Source organism: Acomys minous, assembly GCF_964271855.1.
Source record: "Acomys minous genome assembly, chromosome: 2".
Taxonomy (NCBI): domain Eukaryota; kingdom Metazoa; phylum Chordata; class Mammalia; order Rodentia; family Muridae; genus Acomys; species Acomys minous.
This window is the reverse complement of record NC_140484.1, coordinates 91197525-91216310: the sequence shown is the minus strand read 5'-3', so window position 1 is coordinate 91216310 and position 18786 is coordinate 91197525. Positions and strand designations below refer to the sequence as shown.

Sequence of the window (18786 nt, the reverse complement as noted above, 5' to 3'; positions counted from 1 at the left end):
TCCTCCCAATTACTTCGGAATACACCTATTAAAATCAACAAAGCCAAAACAAAAATAAGTACATATATGTGAGTGAGCACAGATACAACACACACACACACACACACACACACACACACACACACACACACACACACACTCCAAAACAACAAAAACAATAAGGACAACAGAAACTTACCTCCAGGCCAAGGAGCCACCTGAGCTCCAGCCTGTACCTCTCCAGGGTACAGGAAGGTGTACCACACCTGCTACATTCACAGGAAGGTGTCACCACACCTGGAGACATGGTACTGGGGACTGAACACAGGGCACCTTGGATGCTAGGCAACTCTACAAACTGAACCACACCCCCAGCCCCATCAGAGTTTTTCACTCTCGGGGAGAGTGGGAAGTCCCTTTCAGCCCGGAGTGTTCTCATCATACAAGCACACTCTGAAGGTTCAAGAACAAATCTGCAGAAGCTTGCAAAATGGAACTATAGTAAAGCATTGTCCACTGAGCTTGGCGAGCACGGGGAATACAGCATTCACCTCCTCTTCTCCGGCCTGTGGAGACAGGTTCTCAGCACACTATTGCCGCCACAGCCAGCAACTGAGGAGTACCAGGGAATACCCTTGCAGCCTGGCTGGCTTCGCTCTTCCAGCCTGCTCAGTGTAGACCACTGGACCTACCTGTACCACTGTGAGGAACTGGGGCCGTAAGTCTGGCTTCAGCAGAGGAAAGTGGTGTTAGTGACACCATAATTGAAACAGTTGTGCTTTTCTAGATTCATGGGTTAACTAATGATTGTGAGGTTTGGGGGGGAGCACATGTGTTTGTTTCCTCATTTTTAAAAATCTAACCTTCCATTCCTTGCTGATGTTGATTGTTCTTATTGCATTTTGAAGGGAATCACAGGAGAGGTGACTCCAAGCTATGACTGGCCATCCTCCCCCTAAACCACTAAAGGAGATAGTGAACAGATGCTATCACGCATGTGTACATTTAAACATGTTTCCCACAGAATTAGAACAAGAGCCTTCCCTTTTAGAAACAGCTAACACTAACTGCCATTACAATGCTTCCATGGTTCTAGTCAGACACTGAAAGACACCTGACACCACAAGAACGAGATATTATTATCCCAGGCCAAAAGTGTAATTTGTTCTGGCAAAAAAATCAAATCGCCCCTGCTTTTTTTTTTCTCAAAACTGTAAATTGCTTCTCTTTTGATTTGAAACAACTTTTAGTTGTTGAAACAACTTTTAGTTGTTGGTGTTGGTGGTGTTGTGTGTGTGTGTGTGTGTGTGTGTGTGTGTGTGTGTGTGCGCGCGCGTGCGCATGCGTGCATGTGGTTTTTCTCTTCTTCCCCTAACCTACACTACATCACAAGTACCAGCAAAAGGTGCTCATAAGCAAGCAACAGCCGCTCTGAAAGCTTCCTTGAGGAGCTTCTTATCAGAGCTCGAAGCACTGTGAGTCCTGGACACACATCTTATCTCTAGTACTTCACATTTCAAAGAATACTGCTAAGGTGGGGAGGGGACGGCCTGAGTGCATGCTCTTCTCTCATGCTTCCCTTTCACTGTACCTGGGAGTTAGTGGGATTTCTCAGGACACTATTGGGTTTCCATAGAAACCTCAACCATCACATATTTCAAACCCTTTGTGAGATAGAGGCTTGGGACTGTCTCATGGGAGGTATTCTTAAATTTAGCCCTCATCTTGTGCTAAGAAGTCTATGATCAGTCTTAGGAGTTTCAGGTATGGAGCTGAGATATTAAGGTCACAGTGCTGGGTACCTTCCAGAGATCTAAATTCCACGCCCCTTTATGGAGGTATGTGCTCTCTTTCCAAAGAGAGTCTTGTGCCACCACGTCTCCATGAACAAAACTATATTTCAACCTAAAAGCAAATGAACCTGCTACGAGCCCAGTTACTCTGAACTTTCCCCTCCAGGGAACTCTGGCCTAGTCCTTTGATGGACTCACTACATGATGACATTATTGAGAGGTGATCAAATACAGGAGATGGGCCTTTAGAGGAGGTGGGCCACTAGGGACCCCCTATCATACTTGCTCTCTGCTTTCTGTCTGCCATGAAGTGATCAGTCTTTGCCACATGCTCCTTCCTCCATAGTGCTCTGCGTCTCAAGAGCCCAGGTTCAACAGATCAAGGACTACTGTGAAACCTCTCATGCTCTGAGCTGGACTAAGCCTGCTCTGGCACTTTCCTTTGCTGTTTGCTCATGTGACAGAAGGGCAGCTGGCACACATGTTCCCTTTATCATGCCCAAGCTCTGTTTTGGAATCACACACCCTCTCACAGCACTGCCAATAGCATACTCACATGATGCTCTCATAGGTTAGACTCACTTTGCCTCAGTAATGGTGCCATTACCAGAATTCCATCTTCTAGATAGGACGGGTGAGGCAAGAAACTTGTGGAAGGTCATAAAGAAAGTGGTGAGCAGCAGCGGGAGCAGAAGGACCCTTCCTTAACCGCAGTCACTGTTTCCACAGTCTAGATTTTGATTACCGTGCCTTCTAGTCATTGGCCATTGGGGGATTAGCCCATCACAAGCATCATTGATATAAGAAACAGTAATATGCAGTTGGAGCAGATTAACAGCTTGCTTAAAATAAGCCGTATATACACCCTAATAAACAAAGGTGATTTCAGAAGACTGTCTGGTTATGGTTCTAATTCAGAAACAAGTGTTCAAGTGCAATGACAGGATGAAACATATACAGTTAGGTGTCCCATGCCTCTGCCCTTCCATGGGGCCCCGTGCACTGTTGGTGTATGTGCAACCAGAGTCCAGAAAGAAGCTTTTCCCCCCTTAACTCCCTAGCCTGCTGAGACAGGCAGGGGTCAGATTATGTGTAGGTACCAAGAACTTCAGAACCAAAAATCCTCTTCTTTCTCTTCTCAGAGACATAAGGGAAAGTCTATATTTATGTAGATCACAAATAATTACATGCTTCACTAAGTGACAGAAACAGTCACATAAAACATTTAAAAAAGTATCAGGTTTTTACTGGTAGCACACTTGTGCTTCAAGGTGATCATGCTGTGTCACACAAACAACAAGCAAAATTGTCTCAGTGGGGGGGGGGGGGAAGAATACCAAGTAGGAAACAGTATTCAGTGATCAAACCTTAGCATGAACGGCTTCATGCTCATCTCTGATAGACTTGCTTAGTGACATCCCTGCCCGAGGTATGCATGAGTGGCCATGTCTTGTCCCAGCTCAAACTTACTGTGAAATGCTTCAGGTTCTTTTTCCTTTCTGGATTAGCTCTGCTCAATCTGGTTTGCTCTAGCTCTTTCCTGATGGTACCTACGAGCATCAAGAGCAGCCTTTCCATCACGGTGGTGGTGCCATCCTTGGTTCCACTACTCCACTTCTGCCCCAGAGACACGGGACAGGAGTCTTTCCAACAGGCGCATCTCTTCACTCCGCGGCTTACTTGAACCTCTGAGAGTGGTTCTTCTTCGTCTGCTGTGCTCCCAACTGAGGCCACAACTCATTCTCCTCAAAGCACATTTGCAGCCAGGCAGGGATGAGGTGGCAGCAGTGGTCCAGGCAGGTTTGCCCTCCCCAGGGTGACAGAGGTTTACAGATCTTCAATAATCTGCCCATTCTGATGCCTCCTTCCTCCCCCAGCCTGCTGTATGTGGCAAAGGAGTCTCCTGAGGGGCCAGCTGCCAGTTCTCTCATCCTTTCTCACTATTTCAGATTACCTCAAGCACAGCAGCTCAGAGGTCTGACCTGTCTTTGTCAGAGCCTAAACTCCACATTTCCTAAATTATTTTTGAAATATTCAAAATTGTGCACACATTTCTATATATACATAACTGCTCTACATTTTCAAAGAGAAAGTCCATTCCTTCTTTTGACCACTCAACAAATATTGTCTGAAAGCCCTTAGGGCATTTCACCTAACCATAACAATGGTTATGAAATGCACTTTAAATGGATATTGACTGAATTATGCTTAGCCAATGAATTAACAAGGTTAATGCTTAATACTGCTCCATCTAGCTGCCTGTTTGAAATGAAAGAGAAGGATGAAACAATTTGTCTCCTTCTTTTGGAAGGTGTGGGTGTGGATAATAATCCACATCACCCTTTGTGTAGAGAGCGTCACTGAAAGGCACTTGGAGTCTGAAAGGGAAGGTGCGGAGGAACTGCACAGGGAAGGAGTGGGATCTAGACAGCCATGGGTGGAAGAGAGAGAAGGTGGAGGGTGGGTAAGCAGCACTAGGACTGGCTGCAGAGCATGCAGTTGCTGTTCTTTGGGAGCGTTCTTCATGAATCCTTCTTCTAGCACATTTTAAAAACAGCAAACAGTAGCAGTAAATTGCTCAGCAAAGTTTCCACACGCATGGCCTCCATAATGCTTGAGTGGGCAGGCGTCGTTCAGCCTGGGTCATCTGGCCTCTCTGAGGCTTTCATTAAGCCTTTCATTTCTAAATGGATCTAGACACATTTCAGCACTGTTGACTGCTCTCCACTGAAGTGGGAGGCAACTGTCTGACAGAACTGCCTGCAGGAACTGGGTCACCAAACGTAAATTCTGAGATAGTGTGTGCTTCCTAACACCTAGTCAACCCTCTCCACTGCGTGTTTTTACAAGGCATGAGCACAAACATTGTTTTTAGAAGACAGTCATCTGTTCTCCCGAGAGCAATATCACTTTAATTTATAGGACTGCAAACTATCATAGTTTCATATCACTTGGCAATGGCATATGCTACAATTAGACAACTGGGAATTCAGTTGGCTGCCTCAGGTTCCCTGCCACAGTCAGGATAAGACAGCAGATGTTCAGCAGATGGGTTGAGGGCAGGTTTTTCAAAACAAGTGATAAGGTCCTAAGTCTGCAGGGCAAAGCATGGTGACAAAGCATGGTGTTTGCTGCCCGAGGTGAGGATTCTTCTTACGTTTTCATGAAACAGCTTGTCACAGCCTAGATAAACAGGCTCATGACATCAGCCCTCCATGTTTATTACCTCCATTAACTCTCCAGCATGCCTTTGATGCATCCTGCCCTAACAAACTTCAGAGACACCAGTCTCTACCAAGAGTGTCAAGCTGTAACCACCACTAACTGTATAATCTTGACAATTGCACACATTCTCCCTGTGCCTCATATTCCTTCTGAACAATGGATATTTCCTTCCAGGCTCATTGAGACAGAGATATGGGTGGGTAAGCATGAAGACACCATGTCTGGAACACAGAAGGTTCTTAAGAATGGGAAGAAGTTGAATACTTTGCTCTTGCAATTACAGAATCACACCTCATCAAGATACTGACTTGTTTCATTCTGTTATCATAAGGGCTCCACCTTGCCAGGCTGGTGTTATTGTTACCACTGTCTGGAGAGAACTTAAGGCTCGGGCATGACTCAAGGACTCACACAGTCTTGGCTTCTGGTGACCAGTGATGTGGCCCAGCCTCTTCAGCAGAATTACACACCCAGGAAATGCAGCCCCTGTACCTTTATTTGAAGGCTGAATTCCTGTAGTGCCCAAATTGTGAGAGCCAGTCCCTAAACAGGAACAGGCCTTGTGTCACAAAGATTCTACTGAGGCTTGAAAGAAACTAGTTATAGACCATGTTACTGTTCTTTCCTTCTGAGAGGAAATGTAAAATTCTGAGGCTCATTTAGAGGCATGCAGCTCTAGAATCTTCTTTCTGAAAGCAAGTATGAGATAAGAAGATCATGGAGACATACAGGTGATGGACAACAATATTGTAGCTGCATTTAGTGGAGGCTGTGGGAGCATTAGCACCAGCTCCTGTTAATTCCTGTTGCCGCCCTATGAGAGGTATCCTGTTACCCAGCTCTGCCCCAGATGCAATTAAGAGGGCTTAGCTGCAATCTAATTACCAGAGACAGAGAAGACAATGTCATAGTAAGTATTTTATAGGACAGTCAGCATGGTGGGAAACATCGCTGCTGGAAGGGGGAACAACTCTCTAGAGGAAGGATTTGTTGCCAGTTTATTCCAGATTAGAACAGGAAATGAACTGCTGTAAAGATTAAAATGTATTCAAGCAATGGAGCCAGACTCCAGCAGCAACACAAACATGCCCACACACAGGCACATGCGTGTGCATGCACACATACACACACGCACACACACACACACACACACACACACACATACACACACACACACACAAACACATACACACATGCACACCTACAAACAAAAATAGTCCCTGGATAAGAGCAGGTTCTGTTGATTCAAACCCAACTCCATAACCTCTTCTGCATTCAGGGTAAGCAGGGAAGAGCCAAAGTTCAGTGCTGTGTGAGGAGGCTGCAGCACCACAGAAATAGCCCCGGTCAGTGTCTTCTGCTGGCTTCTGAGTATTAACAGCAGTCTGCAGTCGAGAGAGTCTGAAAACACTAAGAACTTGTCAGTGATTTCAGCAAAGAGAGTCACTAAAATGGAAAATTGGCTATTTCTGAAACAAAATGCTTAAAAGCATCCTTCATTCAATGATCTATCTAAACAAAAGACAATTAATAAATTAATTTACTCACTTAAAAAAAGCCACAAAGGGGAAAAAGAATTTGGGGAGGATAAAATTGCAATGTAGGCCATGGTAGAGTACTTGTCCAGCATGTATAAGGCCCTGGGTTCCATCCTCAGAACAGTAAAAATAATTTAATTGGAAAAGGATGAAACAGAAAAGGATGAAAAACCACAGGGGAGGTTTTTCAAAAGCAGCTAGACAAATCTTTCCTGGAAACTACAGAAAGCTTGGGTTTTAGAACTCCTGTTACCTCCATCAGATGAAGAGGAATGTGTGGTTGAAAAGACAATGGCCTGGCCCTCTGTGTAAGGGCTGTAAGGTCCACAGAGTAAACGTGGTCCAGCACGGCAGGAGAGAGAAACAATGCATCTGCAGGAACTGAAGCAGATTTACTACAGCCCAGGGGAGGACAGGACACAGGATGGAAGATGACTGGAAATAGGAAGAGAAATGCAGTCACATGCTCATTGGTCACCCAGGCAGCGTGATGTGGGCCTTTACTGGTTAGTATGTTGTTAAGTTTTTCCCATAGACTGTTGGAGGCAAGACTCCAGCTCCACAGCTGTGCCCCTCTCAGGCCAACCCTGCCTGGATTACCTCAGTGTCCCTCAGTATTCTCTCAACTGGGCAATTACAGTAAAGATGCAACTTCTCCTGAAACCACTAGTAAGTCATGATGAGACTGGACTTTCCCTTAATGAACTTGAGAAATTTTGGATAACAAAGCAGCCTAGCCACATAACTGCAAATCTATTTATTAAAAGGTTGGTGGGATTGGCAGTTACAAAAATATTTTCTGATACTGATTATTTTTAGATTGCTTTTTAATATTACTCATCATCTGAATTTCCCCATCAACACAGAGGCCACGTCAGCACCCTCAGGTAAGTCCACGGTGTGAAGGGTCTCATGTTTTTCCCTCCCAGTTTCTTTAGATACATCTGACATCACACACGTGTGATCTCTCTTTCACCCACCTTTATCCCAAGACCAGGATTCCTATTTCTCCTTATTTATCACCATGGTTTCTTTAATCCTATTAGGCAGCAAACAAGCTTTCTCAGTGTCAAAGTCTTCTTTTTGTCTAAACTCCATTTTCAGCCTAGAATACATTCTTTGGCAAATTCTCCCAAAGCCTTAGTCACTAGATAGTTCATGAGCTTAGAAGACATTCATAAACCATTTTTGTTAAGCAATACATAGGTATATAATTCCTTTATATGTATGACCTTTTAAAAGCACTTTTATTTTATTTTATTTTTACATTTCCTACCCAGCTGTAAAGCCTCTGATCCACAACAATGACCAAAATGACAGGACATACCTGAGGAAGATGGTGCTCATATCTTAGGGGTAATTGTAGTTAGGAGGGAAACCACGCCTGCCACTGCAAACCTAGTCAACTACCCATGGCTGCCGAGGAGAGCCTACTGAAGCCACTCTCCTAAGCCAGCCTCATTCCCAACTGCGTTCTAAACACTTGTCCTCTTATCGAGAGAGAACTGTGTCTCTCACCCCTCATCAACGAAACTTCTTTTTGTGGCAGGTGGAGACCATGACAGAAATCCACAACTGGGCAAGTGGTCAAAATGCCTGAAACGTCTTTACAGGGTGTCCAACCCCAGATGACAGCTGTGGAACAAAAATTCTTTGTTTTCATCTTCTGCAGAGCTAAACGCATTGTCTTGCTATCTGCTTGGAATCCAAAGTCTACTGCGTATCCTTACCGCACCACGCATCCTCCATATGAGTAGGCGGAGACTGGAGTGCTCGCTGGCTGCATTGCTCACGCTTCTTGCATCTGAAGTACAGAGAACTGAGTCCCCTTCCCTATCTGCTCTGCTGAGGCTTGTCACATGTTAGCATATAAATGTGACTTCTGTTCCACCGGATTCTCAGTTTCTCACAGGGAGGAAAGTACAGGCCCTGTTTACAAGGCTGCACATAACCAAGGTTTTTGGAAACATCCCCCAGACGTCCCGTATTCACTTTTCAGACACATATCTCAGAACTGCAACACTGACTGGTTTTTGCTCTTGAATTTATTTTCACCTTTAGAAATTCTAGTAATTATCCTTATTTAGAAGAGTACATTTTTTAAACAGGTGTTCTATTTTGTAACTCCACAATTTGTCATTTCTGTATTCTCTTATCTACACTTTTGCCCATGAATTCAAGTCTTTCATATGTATGGGCACTTGCAGATTCATGTGACGCACACATGTGAACTTATAGAAATGCTTTCTATGTACTCCACTCCTCTACAGTAGGCACACACCTGCCCCATTCCTCCCCCTTTTCATTTGAGGTATATTTCAGAACGACAACTACTTCCTGTTTTTCAGTTCATGTCTTCTACAGGACATATAATTTAATATAAAAGTCATGTTGGGCACTGCCTCTTACAGAAGACACAGGTTTGATTCACAGCACCTTTATAGCTATTCCCAACTGCCTGTAACTATAGTCCCAGGTGATCTAAAGACCACTTCTGGCCTCTGCTGGCACTGTATGCATGTGGTACACAGACATATATGCAGGCAAGATACCCATATACACAAAACAATAAAAAATCCATCTTAAAATATTTTAAAAGTTATTTATTTTCATATGTTCTCTTGTATATATGTGTGTGTCAGTGTGTTCATGGACACGTGAACGCAGATGCCCTTAGATGCCAGAGAAAGGGTGTTAGATTCCTTGGTAGTATAGTTAGAAGCAACGCTGGTGCTTCTAACCAAACTTGGGCCCTCTGCAGAAGCAGTACTAGCTTTCAATAGCAGAGCCATTTCCCCAGCCTCCGTGCCACAAATCTTACGACATGGTTTCCTCATTCGCTTCCTTTTTCTCCCCAACCACTTTCTTCGTGCAACAAAAACTATGCTCCTGTTTGCTAAGTCACCAAGCTCTGGAACTGTCCTGCAGGGTTCCACCTTCCTCTGTCAGTGAATGCATGGGCTTTCCTGTGTCCTGCTCACTGTGTTAACAACACAGAAGGAACACTCTTGCTTTCCTGTGACTGAGCACATTAGCCTACTATGTTTTCCTTCCAATTCAACTGGCCTTCAGTAATGTGTCTGTTCACATAACAGCCTCTTAAACAGACCCATCTACAGCTTGCTGACAGAACTGTTCACACGGTTGTTACAAGAACCACACACTTTTCTCTGAGGAGGAAACCTCAGCGTAAAGATGACAATGTGACCAACTTACTCTGATTCTTCTATTGTCTCTTTAAATTTATTATTATTTACCATGTGTCTGTATGTCAGTGCATGCAGAGACCAAAGTAATTCATCTGGCCCCTTGAGCCAGATTGGTAGGTGGTTGTGAGCCACCCAACATGGGTGCTAGGAACTGAACCCAGATCCTCTGTAAGAACAGCAAGTGCTCTTAGCCACTGAGCCATCTGTCCAGCACCCCCTTATTGTTTCAATTGTATTCTTGTACTCTTTTCTTTATTTTAGTGTCCTTAAATATATATATAACTTCGAGTCACAACCCCAGAGCAAATATTTTATAGTTATGGCAAAGTCATGTTGATGTTTTCCAAATGCATGAGTCCCTCTTTTGGACATGCTACTGTTAGTATACAGACTTCTGCAATGGGCATGGCTCTTGTGTCCTTGGTTATTGCTTCTGTCATGATCAACATTATAGCTATTGGTCCACAGGACCTCCACCATGAGATCTGGTGGCTGAGATGCACTTCCAATGGACTTCCAAGGGTCTTTATCAGGTGACACAAGCACCTACAGTGCTTCTTTCACTTTCCTGGTGTCCATGTAGGTGTTGCCTGCCTTTCTCCATCTCTCTCCAGCTCACGGTTTCACAGAAATCCCCACTATGCAGTCTCTCAGTGTCTTTATCTATTCATTCTCAAATGTCAACGCCATCACCCTTTCACCTGCGTCTCTTCTATGCCCCATGAGGCCTCTGGAAAGGAGGTTAATTTTATCTGATCCACCTTTTATCCCTTTTCACGTGGGATCTGTCTGATCTCTGATAGTAGTTATTTCTGCCTATTTCTTCAATGTTATGGTTTTGTTGTTACCTCTGCTTCTGATGTTATTTTTATTTCCCTTCTGAAGTCCATTTGTATTGCTGTTTTATTTCCAGTTTTCTTTGATAGCATATAGCAAAACAGTTCTTCTCTTCATGGATCATATTTTATATTTATTTTTTACTGTAACATAATTTTAATCATCTCCTGTATACTTGTGTCAAGCTTGCTCTGACAAACTTTTGCACAAGAAGGCCCTGCGGGTAGGGGTCAAGGTCAGGATTTGTAGCCAAATGCTCCTATTTTTAAGTTGCCTCTATTACAGCCAACCAGGGGTCAGTGGATGGACAGATGGCTTGTATACCACTGCATTCCTGGGAGCTGAGAGCACAGCAAGAAAATCACTGAGAGTCAGTACTTTCTTTCAACCCAAGCCTCAGCCATTTTCTCCTTATCAATTGTGCTAAGAGGTAGAACTGCCCTTCACTGGAAACCTTTCCACACACTTTCTGGAGTTTAGGAAAGAATGTCTGACCACAACTTCCTTCTCCCCGCTGTGTGACAGTTTAACTTAGCATCAAACTGTATGTGTCTTGTTACTGTTCACTGACATTATTTATTTTTTATTTTTTGGAATAGAATACTACTAAGGGCATAGAGGATGATTTGAAATCTATTTATCCCATATTTATTTATTTTCTCTATCTCCTAAAGGAAGATGGAGACTGTAGAAGAAGCACTTATTGCTCGGAAGCCATATAGGTCTACCTATCCAATGCCCAACATTGGGTTCCTCACTCCCTATTCACTCTTCAAAAGGTATTTACCGAGCAGTTGTTGCCTAACAAATAATATGCTAACCCCTGAGCCTATCACAGAGAAGATGGCGAACACATCTTTTAAAAACATTGATTCTAATCATTGTTATGCATGTAAGTAGACGGTCAGCAGGTGGACACGCATGAGTGAAGCCATGGGTGGCAAGTCCAGGGGGCTGTGAGATGGAGACTCCAGCTTTGACATGCAGTTTAGGGTTACAGAATCACACCCCATCTTGATATCCTCTCATTCTGGTTTCCACCCTAGAGGCAGGGAAGGGAAAAGATTCAGTTTCTCAGTTTTCCTTGCATTGAGGTGGCCATGCGGCTCTCCTAACCCAGAAGCCATGGGGGGAGATGTCTCGAAGGAAGTCCCGGACAACTCCTTTTTTCCATCCTGAAACTCAAATGTGGTGACTCTAGCTCCAGCCTGCAGCAGCCACACATTGGCTTCAAGAAAGGAATATGAAGAAGCGAATATACCAAGGAAAGCAAAAGAGAACCCAGATAGGTCCTTCGTTCCATCACCTACTGTCATTTGATTCTGACTATGACATATAGGAGTATGTAACTAATTATGTAGACCGATGGAACTTTTCATCAAGTCACTGGATCATACAAGATGTGTCGCCAATTATTACAAACCCTAAACTAATTAAAATATAAAGTTACTGTTTATATATAATTCTGGCAGAGAGCTTTCGTATTCCGATTCCCAGCCCAGGGACCAGTTAGAAATGAATATCTCTCTCCCTTCCTCCCTATCTCCCTCTTCCTCTTTCTCTCAGGCCAGAAACTCCTCAGATTTGCAATGTAGTCAAAGATGACTTTGAACTCCTGAATCCCTTGCCTCTACCACCCAAGTAATGTGATTTTTAGGTGTGTACTACCATGCCCAGTTTATATAGTGCTGTGAATGGAACCAAGGCTTGTTTAGTGCTAAGCAAACACTTTAGCAACTGAGCTATATACCAGCCCAGCATTTAGCAATGTCTGTAAACATTTTTGACCCTCCCATCAGGAGTGAGGCAAAAGACTTGTACAACCAGGAAACTCCTCTATGTCAATCATAGAAATTTAGGTCCCAGTTTAGCAGCATATGAGTGCTTCATATGGAGGATTCAACTTGTATGGAAACCTTTTTTGAAAGCAAACACACAATCCATATCTTAATTGTTTCCCAACTCAACTTTAGTTTCTTGTTTCTCCTGCTTCCTGGTTTCCCTTTGAGGGTCACTTGTACTCCTTTAGATAATTAGCATGCAAGATTCACAAAATAACATTTCAAAAGCAGCAGTGGGAACAGAGGTGTAATGGCATGATCCTTTTGAAGCAGAGCAGGCTGGCCTTACTGAAACACAACTGTAAGGAGACATGTGCTACTTCATCTTGCAGGATCACTCGAACTCCTTACAGAACGGTCTCATACCCAGCAAGAAGCCAATACATTCTCCCACTGAACCAGCTGCAGATTCATTATTGCATGTTTTGAAAGGAAAGGAGGAACAATACACTCCCACAAACACATCCAGGCTATGTAATGTCTCTTTAAAAGAAGAGCAGGGTAAAGTATCCTGAGGCAGGCACTAGTGTGCTCAGGGTTCAGAGAAGCAAGCCTTGCATGGTGAGAACATCGTGAGGCCATAGCTGTGAACTAGTTTACCCGCTGCAGTATTGCCTAGTCATGTGGTGTTTTGTGTTTTGCATCTGTAGTAAAATCCAGGGCCTCACACATTCTAGCTACTTGCCATATGCACAGGCCTAATAAGGGGCAGGTTTTATTTTAGAAGTAAGAGGGTGGCCCTGCGAAAGTTGAAGGGAAAGAGAGGGAGGGTTGTATAGGGTCAAAACACATTGTATTCGTGTATGAGACTCTCAATGATAACATAAAATATAATTAAGAAGGGAAGAGAGAGGGGGAGGAAAGAAGGAGGAAGGAAGGGAGGGAGGGAGGGACGGAGGGAGGGAGGGAGGGAGGGAGGGAGGGAGGGAGAAGGACCTTTCCCCATAAGTTTACTGACTATAACAGTGGTCAAAGCAGAACTGAAATTACTAAGTCTGAGCAGTAGGGGGCAGCAGCACATAAGTACATGGGTTTGTCTATGGGCAAAAAGAAATTAGTGCCTCTTTGTTGAAATTCTATCTGTGCAAAAAAGTCAACTTGTACCGCATCACCTTGTTTGTATTTACTGAACTCAACTCTTAAGCTGCTGTGCTTTCATATTGTATCTACTTTTCACTCCTGAATAGTTCGTTGTGTGAAAGCAAACATATGTATCTATAAATAAACACAAATTATGTAGTTACTATATGTAGTACTATATATGTGCATATGTGTATAACTTCACAATAACATGACATTGTGTGGCTTCAATAGTTAACTTCATGTTGCTTTGTACAGAGCACTTTATCTCACCTAATACTTTTGTCAACACTAAGGGAAGGTGTTTGATGTTTCACTTACGGGTGTAGTAGCCAAGGGTCAAAGTGGTGAAGCAATTTGATCAAGATCACATGCTGTGATTAACTACAGCACTGGGATTCATGGCTATAGTTCAATGTCCCAAGTAGCTGGGGGTGAGGATCTGTCCCACAGAACTTGCTCATCAAGCATAAAGGCCTGGGTCCTCAGCCCTTAAGTGCACAGTGTCCTGCATACATGTGGGCTATTATTAATGCTGAATTTACCTACATTAATCCAAGTACATTAATCCAACCCTTTTTCACAACAGACAGGTGCTTATTTCTTATACCTTGAAGAAGTGGATGCCAGCAGACAAGTGGGCTTAGGGCAACGATTAAGCAGTGGAACACAAGACTAATCTGACTGCCTAACCCTGAAAACCCACTTCAAGGATTTCTTAGACTGCCCACTGGGGTTTTCTAAAGCTCATGCTTAAAAATAACCTTTATGACGTCAGCTTGAAGTTCCTTTGTATAATTTTAAACTCAACTGATATGGAGGCTGGTCTGCTTTCAGAAGCACCCCTCAGGCAGGCAACACGACTGTTGTGATGGGTATATGATGAAATGATGGGTGTGTTAAGCTACTGGGAGCAGGACATGTCTTTAGGAAGACGGGCCATAAGTTTGTGGGGTTGTGGATTGGTCTGCTTTAACTAAATCTGTCCATGGAAAACTAACTGCTTCTGAAAGACGTAGGAAGTCTGACTTGTTTAGACTTAGCTATAGGTCAGCACATAATACATTCTCTCATATGTGCAATAACTCCCCCATACGTGCTAACAGGACATCTTTCTGGTAGTGTGATATCTCCCCAATATCAGTAAACGAACAAGTTCTTCGCTGTTCGCTTTCCTATAGTCTCTTATTCTCCAAAGAGAGGAACTGGAAGGCATTCTAAGCATCTTCAGGTAAGCAGGACCCTTTGCCCATTACTTTAGGCAGCAGAAATCTGAGCCGAGCACCCAAGCTCTGCAGAAGTGGTCACAAAGCCAGGGTGGAGGCCTGTGGACCAAAGACCCGTGTAATTCACACAATCTGCCAAGGCATAGCTGTGGAGGTGCCTAGGCATCCCTGATTCCCAAGATACCAGTGAAGTCCTAAAATCAACAACTCCATCCCTGTGTACTGGCCCACCTCATTCCTGGAGGCTAAACATCTAGTGGCCCCATGGCCTCTGATACTGCCTGGTTAGCTCTGCTCTGATGGAGTAAGATATGTCAGGAGAGAGGCAAAGCAGTTTCTAATGGGGTCATGTATCAGAGTGAGTCGGAAAGAACAGACTTTCCCTCCCCCAGGGGGACTAAAGAGAGTGGGTGGCAAAGCACCAAAGACTGCCCTTGACCTTCATTTCCTAGGAGGACTAGAGGATGCACTTTGGGGAGGGTTTTGTTGCTTTTGTTTTGTTTTTCTGCCTGGTTTTCTTTACCCTTGGTAATGCTGCAGTCACTAACCCAGGCTGTACTTGGATGGGGAAACATCCCCAGCTCACATCGAGCAAGGTGTTTTTAGCATTTGCTCAGTGCAGATATAGTGTTCAGAGCAGTGGTTCTCAACTTTCCTAAGGCTGCAACCCTTTAATGGAGTTCCTCATAAAATTATTTTCCTTGCTACTTCATAACTGTAATTGTGCTACCACTCTGATCTGTAATACAAACCTCTGATATGTAGGATGGTTTTCAGTGACCCTTGTGAAAGGGTCATTAGACCCCAGAGGGGTCACGACCCACGATTTGAGAATTGCTGGTTTAGAGTATAATGGAGTTTTTCTGTTCTTACTTCTCTATTTGTCCTCTATCCATGATGGTGTTTTCACAATATGACATGGAATTTGTTACGTCAGGCTTACTACAACCTCTTAGTCATCCTTGAAGGAGTGGCCAGCAAATTAATCTAAACTAAACCCCAGTTCTAATAGTCAGAGGCCACAGCGGGTTCAGGAGATCAGATATGATGGTTAAGGGCCTTATGTGGGAGCAGGAGGCAGCAGACACACGGAAGTCCTAACCCACTTGTGAGATCATTTGAACATGGAATGTTATTCTGAGATTGGAACTGAAGGAGAGATCCAGAAACCTGAGCATAGTTGGTGTTACTAACATGCTGAGGAGCCTCTGCCTGTGAAGAAGGGCATAGTGGCTTGCAGTGGATGTAACCACGATTTTGTTTTGCTCCCAAGTGTGGGATGGGGAACAGACTTGTGAGAGAACAGGTGATGTTTATCCACTAGAAGATGAATCACTTCCTCTGGGGGCTTGGTTTTTGCCAACTGAAACACATCATAGTACAGTATATATATCTGAGCCCAAAACAGGAGGTGGGGGCCTTTTCATCTTGGAATTATTTGGCTGTTCATCACTCCACTTCAAGATGCTCCTAAAGAGAACTGCTCCAGTGAAGGCTTTGGGGCTTCAGGTTCCAGCAGCAACTTTGGTTGAATTGCTGGTCTGCTAAAATTCTGTTGACTTATGCCAGGGGAATCGCTCCCAGGGAACTGAGTCTAAAAAGGTCTACTTCTCCTGATCCCATTAACCTCTTTTCTCTCCTATCTAGGGTAGGTGGGTAGGAAAGGAGGTGTAAGCATTAAAGAACCACAAATAAAATAGGTTGGAAAAGGTTGAAGCCTACAGTGGATGCTTTAGATGACGCTGAATGAACAATTGCTGTGATATGCTTGGCTGCTTGTGCCAAATGACCTGGAAGGATGCTACTTGTGTATCTATTTCAGTAGTCTGCCACACACCACTGTGTATGGCTGAGCTGAGGAGACTGACTGGAGGTGAAGAATGTAAACTCTCTGGGTTTGAAAGTACTCTAGAACATCAGTTCAAAGCTTCCCCTTGAAACTGACAGTAAGGAGTCCTTATAGGGTAATATTCACATGTTGGCCTTTTAATAGAGACTACAACCACAGACCAGTTGGGTCTTAACTTTATTGAGCAATAACAGTGGTTATCAGTTGGTTAGGAACTAAGGGATCCTTCTACTCTTTCAACATTGGGTTCGAAGACATTAAGAAGATAGCAATGGGGCTGGAGAGAGGGCTCAGAGGTTAAGAGCACTGACTGTTCTGTTGTTCTTCCAAAGGCCCTGAGTTCAATTCCCAGCAACCACATGATGGCTCACAACCATCTATAATGTGATCTAATGCCCTCTAATGCCCTCTTCTGGCATTCGAGCAATATATATATATATATATATATATATATATATATATATATATATATATATATTACATAAATAAAATCTTTAAAATAAAAGAAGATAGCGATGATGGTGACAGTAATTATTATGATGGTGATGATAACAGTGATAGTCACAATGATGGTGATGAACGTATAGTAATAATTATGAATGCATTATGACAGTGGTGGTGTTAACACTAACTGTCCTTCATAAGAGCCTTCTGGGTGATATTACAGTCTAGTGTCTCCTCTGATCTTCACAGCATTATGTCCTAGATACCATGAATCCCTCTCACAGCAGTTTTATAGTTCACTCAGAGTGACAAACAGTTCCAGGTCCATATTACATTTTAGTATAAAACTCGTGTTATTCTATATTGTCCTGTTGAAAGAATTTCTCAGCAAAATCCACTTCTGAAGAAATAACATAGTTCTTATTTTAATCAATCAAAAATGTGCACAATGTTCATAGCATGCAGAATATCAATGGATTTGTGTTGAGAATCAATTGTTGTTTTGATCTGACCTGATATTTTTGAGCCTAAGCATCCTTGTCATTGGTGAAATATAAGAACACAATACTTTCTAACCTATTTCCCTAAGCGCAAGACCAAGAATTATGCAAGTTAAAGAGGAGACCATTATTAAAAAGAATCCTGATGATATTTCATTTTTGAGTTGATAATATAGTACACTGAGTTAAAAATAAACCTCGATGCTTACCACTCCCTTGTCTTCAGCTCCGAGTCCAGACCACCAATTACGATTTTCTTTCCATTGAGATTCCCAATGCAAACCTACAAGTTGTTGAATAGATCACCGGAGCCCTTCCTCAGAAACAAAGGCAACACAGCCACAGGAGAAGGGCTGAGCACCAAGCTTTTTTTTTTTTTTTATCCCTCTGACAGAAAAATTACAAAAGAGAAGTGATAGACAGCTCTTGCTGGAGATTTTAATTAAAGTTGAAATGAGAAATCCTAGATCAGGCCGAGTGGCAGCTGCACCAACGTGACCTGCTACAATAGCTGCACAGGGATCAGTGCCAGAAACCATTCTGTGAAAGCAGCCATCGTGCCCTTGCATGCCATTTAATCCATCTCTCTACAAGGGCTAGTTCTGAAGAGCCTTCAAGGAGACCCTATGCCTCTGTGACTAGCTCAAAATTCAAAGCAAGCTGCACTTCGTTGCTTAGTGACACCCTAGTGTAGACCACAGGGTGTTTTAGTGCCAGGTGTGGTGTGTGTGTGTGTGTGTGTGTGTGTGTGTGTGTGTGTGTGTCTTATTATCAAAGGACAGCATGTTCTGCCACTCTGGCCTTCTGTTTTTGCTGCAGTTATTAAGCAACATACCCTTTACTATTGCCAAGGAACTGACTATCCATGTAAATAGCATAGAGACATTCCCTCCTAAATTGCCTGCTTCCGAAGAAAGGTGCAGAGGAGATGGGCCATTTTCTCCCTCCACTCAGCCACACTCTCCCCTTAGGCTCTGACAGGTCCCACGGGTCTACACTGTTTTAAGAATCATTAATCATTTAGAAATCACAAACTTTTTGGGGGGGGGGATTTCGAGTCAGGGTTTCTCTGTGTGGCCTTGGCTATCCTAGACTCGCTTTGTAGACCAGGCTGGCCTTCAACTCTGCCTCTGCCTCCTGAGTGCTGGGATTAAAGGCATGCACTACCACACCCTGCAGAAATCATAAATTTTTATGATAATTTTATTATTTTTCAATTATGTTTACTATTTCATTAATATACTACCTAAAATCTATGGACACAG

At 43.4% G+C, this 18786-nt stretch overlaps 1 protein-coding gene across 8 annotated transcripts in view; it reads right to left on the bottom strand.

The window, feature by feature from the left end:
• Positions 1–18786, bottom strand: part of GAS2 (growth arrest specific 2) — a 126425-nt gene that overhangs the window by 1664 nt on the left and 105975 nt on the right. The window lies entirely within an intron of this gene.